Raw genomic sequence first — 5000 nt, 5'->3', positions numbered from 1 at the left:
TTGGCTAAGTCCATGGCCACCATAAGCCATTCTACCAAGAAGGCCACGAACTGTGCTTAGCAACCACGAAAGCTTCCAAGAGTTGAAACATTGCCTATCAAGTAGGTCCGTACCAGCCCATAGCAACCCAACCAAGATACTCTAACAGGCCAAGATTGGTTGGAGACTTCAAAATTTGGCTAAGTCCATGGCCACCATAAGCCATTTCTATCAAGAAGGCCATGGACAGTGCTTAGCAACCACGAAAGGTTCCAAGAGTTGAAACATTGCCTATCAGTAGGCCGTACCAGCCCATAGCAAACCAACCAAGATAATCTAACAGGCCAAGATTGGTTGGAGAATTCAAAATGTTGCTAAGTCCATGGCCACGATAAGCCATTTCTATCAAGAAGGCCACGAACAGTGCTTAGCAACCACGAAAGCTTCCAAGAGTTGAAACATTGCCTATCAAGTAGGCCGTAGCAGCCCATAGCAACCCAACCAAGATAATCTAACAGGCCAAGATTGGTTGGAGATTTCAAAATTTGGCTAAGTCCAGATTTTTTTTACCCTTCGGGAATACAACCCTAGTTCACCAAGTTGAACGCGAAAAAATGTCCATAGGATACGCACAAAACGTTTATTGAGTTGGTCACCATATGTGGAAATTATGGTGAAAATAAGCCAAGTTCCGGAGTTTTTAACTAACACGAAACCACGAAAACTTTCATTAGGAAAACTTGGTTGGAGCACCCTACTGCAGAACACACCGACATGGACGAAAGGGTCGACTGGCTAAGAGAAAAATTTTTGCGGGGACCACTCAAAACATCTTAGTTAGACCTAGCAAATGATGAAAAGTGAAACCCGCGATCGATTGGAGAAACCTTATTTTACACTGAAAATTCCACATAAGGGAAAATATGTATGGAGCACCCTACTGCAGAGCACACCGACAGGGCCGGGAAGGAAGGCCCGGTCCAAGAAAAAATTTTTGCGGGACCACTCAAAACATCATAGTTAGACCTAGCAAATGATGAAAAGTGAAACCCGCGATCGATTGGAGAAACCTTATTTTACACTGAAAAATTCCACATAAGGAAAATTTGTATGGAGCACCCTACTGCAGAGCACACCGACAGGGCCGGGAAGGAAGGCCCGGTCCAAGAAAAAATTTTTGCGGGACCACTCAAAACATCATAGTTAGACCTAGCAAATGATGAAAAGTGAAACCCGCGATCGATTGGAGAAACCTATTTTACACTGAAAAATTCCACATAAGGAAAATTTGTATGGAGCACCCTACTGCAGAGCACACCGACAGGGCCGGGAAGGAAAGGCCCGGTCCAAGAAAAAATTTTTGCGGGACCACTCAAAACATCATAGTTAGACCTAGCAAATGATGAAAGTGAAACCGCGATCGATTGGAGAAACCTTATTTTACACTGAAAAAATTCCACATAAGGAAAATTTGTATGGAGCACCCTACTGCAGAGCACACCGACAGGGCCGGGGAGGAAGGCCCGGTCCAAGAAAAAATTTTTGCGGGACCACTCAAAACATCATAGTTAGACCTAGCAAATGATGAAAAGTGAAACCCCGCGATCGATTGGAGAAACCTTATTTTACACTGAAAAATTCCACATAAGGAAAATTTGTATGGAGCACCCTACTGCAGAACACACCGACAGGGCCGGGAAGGAAGGCCCGGTCCAAGAAAAAATTTTTGCGGGACCACTCAAAACATCATAGTTAGACCTAGCAAATGATGAAAAGTGAAACCCGCGATCGATTGGAGAAACCTTATTTTACACTGAAAAATTCCACATAAGGAAAATTTGTATGGAGCACCCTACTGCAGAGCACACCGACAGGGCCGGGAAGGAAGGCCCGGTCCAAGAAAAAATTTTTGCGGGACCACTCAAAACATCATAGTTTAGACCTAGCAAATGATGAAAAAGTGAAACCCGCGATCGATTGGAGAAACCTTATTTTACACTGAAAAATTCCACATAAGGAAAATTTGTATGGAGCACCCTACTGCAGAGCACACCGACAGGGCCGGGAAGGAAGGCCCGGTCCAAGAAAAAATTTTTGCGGGACCACTCAAAACATCATAGTTAGACCTAGCAAATGATGAAAAGTGAAACCCGCGATCGATTGGAGAAACCTTATTTTACACTGAAAATTCCACATAAGGAAAATTTGTATGGAGCACCCTACTGCAGAGCACACCGACATGGACGAAAGGGTCGACTGGCCAAGAGAAAAAATTTTTGCGGGACCACTCAAAACATCATAGTTAGACCTAGCAAATGATGAAAAGTGAAACCCGCGATCGATTGGAGAAACCTTATTTTACACTGAAAAATTCCACATAAGCAAATTTGTATGGAGCACCCTACTGCAGAACACACCGACATGGACGAAAGGGTCGACTGGCCAGAGAAAAAAATTTGCGGGACCACTCAAAACATCATAGTTAGACCTAGCAAATGATGAAAAGTGAAACCCGCGATCGATTGGAGAAACCTTATTTTACACTGAAAATTCCACATAAGGAAAATTTGTATGGAGCACCCTGCTGTGGTCACCATCGGTCGAGTTGGTCGAGACGGGCAAAAAATTTTGTTTTCCATATCGTCTCAAAACATGATTTATGGACCTTGTAAATGTTGAAAAGTGAAACGAAATCACTTTTGGAGCGATGAATAATTTTGTATGGGAGGTCCCTACCCGGAACAAATTTTACTAGTAAAGTCATGATTCCGCGACGAGAAATTGAAAATGGTCAAATTATGGTTAAGATGTCATGTTCATTCCCTACTATGGGGGGACCAGGTCGTCACGAAAAAATTTTTTTCTCGACCTGGTCAAATGTGGTTCTGCGACGGAGGTTAAACTAATATTGCATAATTTGGCCCAAAAACCCCCCTCTGTCAGATATTGTAACCCGTCAAGAGCAATAGCAGACCACATAAGTTGAGCTTTGAGGTATCTGAAAGTTGAATATAGAGCGAGGTTCTAAGCGAAGGGATAGCTTAACGTGAGCATTGAACGCAAAAAAGCTTAGAGATAAGCTTAAGATACAAGGGTTGTGGTGCATGAGGCCGCTTAACGTTGAGCTTTGAACGCACATGGCTAGAACTAAGCTAAGAGATACCTATCGGGGGGCTGGGACCTGCTCACAAGTTGAGCTTCGAGAAGTCCAAAGGCAAAATGTAGAGCGAGGTTCTAAGCGAAGGGATAGCTTAACGTTGAGCATTGAACGCAAAAAAGCTTAGAGATAAGCTTAAGATACAAGGGTTGTGGTGCATTGAGGCCGGCTTAACGTTGAGCTTTGAACGCACATGGCTAGAACTAAGCTAAGAGATACCTATAGTGGTGCATGGAACAGCTCACAAGTTGAGCTTCGAGAAGTCCAAAGGCAAAATGTAGAGCGAGGTTCTAATCGAAGGGATAGCTTAACGTTGAGCATTGAACGCAAAAAAGCTTAGAGATAAGCTTATTATATAACGATTGTGGTGCAGGACACAGCTTAAACGTTGAGCTTTGAACGCACATGGCCTAGAACTAAGCTAAGAGATACGGGTAGTGGTGCATGGAACTGCTCACAAGTTGAGCTTCGAGAAGTCCAAAGGCAAAATGTAGAGCGAGGTTCTAAGCGAAGGGATAGCTTAACGTTGAGCAATGAACGCAAAAAAGCTTAGAGATAAGCTTATTATATAAGGATTGTGGTGGCAGAACACAGCTTAACGTGAGCTTTGAACGCACATGGCTAGAACTAAGCTAAGAGATACGGGTAGTGGTGCATGGAACTGCTCACAAGTTGAGCTTCGAGAAGTCCAAAGGCAAAATATAGAGAGAGGTCCTAGCAGCCTAAAAAACTCTAGGGCCGACAGCTCACAAGTTGAGTTTCGAACGCAATTAGGTTACCTTGGTAGCCTGAATTTGAAAGCATTAAGGCAATGATATGGTAGAATGCCCGATCTTAAACCTATTGACAGAGAATGTGTACGAGTAAGCATAGATGTGGAGGAGCACATACCCTAAACAGTCCCGAAAGATGGTTAGCTAAGTGATGCATCACAAATGGACTTGGCGCACCAAGTTCACACTGAAACACACACGATCGCGTATATTAAAACCTGTTGTGTGGTGCATCACTAATAAAGTTTGGTGCGTCAAACGAACATGAGAGGTTGGAGCATATTGGGTATGTGTGATAACACACATTGCACGACAATCGAGAAACCGCATAAGCTCAGTATAACACAGCAGGGGAAGATTGATGAAAACCAGAGCTAATACATGCAACAGGCCGGGAATGCTGCTTCTGAAGGTGGTAGGACCGGTGCACTTATTAGTTAAACCAATCGGCCGATTGAGTTGAAGTCTGGTACCGATCTTTCACTTGACTGTGCCCCATCAACTATTGATGGTAGTGTAGAGGACTTCCATGGTTGTGACGGGAAGCGGGAATCAGGGTTCGATTCCGGAGCTAGTAGAGAGTGCCTGATAAAGGCCATGGTACACATCCAAATCAGGAAAGCAGCAGGAAACACTACCATACATTGCCAGGTGCATAGGAGGATTGCAAGCCCGTAAATTGCCCGATCATAGCCAGCGATGCTGAGAACGGAATTTATTCCTTCGATCGTCGTTGGTTCACATGTTTACTGATGGTTGTACGAACACCATACCCGGTGGTAAGTACAGTGGAGCTCGCCTTCACAACATAATGTTCACAGTTGGACGCATAGATTGGAATAGCTCACATAGTGTTGGATTGCTGGAAACACACAATCCAGACTGCTCCGGTAGTCATGGAAAGGAGAGGATTGCAAGCCCGTAAATTGCCCGATTATAGCCACGATGCTGAGAACGGAATTTATTCCTTCGTTCGTCGTTGGTTCACATGTTTACTGATGGTTGTACGAACACCATACCCGGTGGTAAGTACAGTGGAGCTCGCCTTCACAACATAATGTTCACCAGTTGGAGCGCATAGATTGGAATAG

Source organism: Anopheles marshallii (genome assembly GCF_943734725.1).
Source record: "Anopheles marshallii chromosome X unlocalized genomic scaffold, idAnoMarsDA_429_01 X_unloc_145, whole genome shotgun sequence".
Taxonomy (NCBI): Eukaryota; Metazoa; Arthropoda; class Insecta; order Diptera; family Culicidae; genus Anopheles; species Anopheles marshallii.
This window is presented reverse-complemented; position numbering follows the sequence as displayed.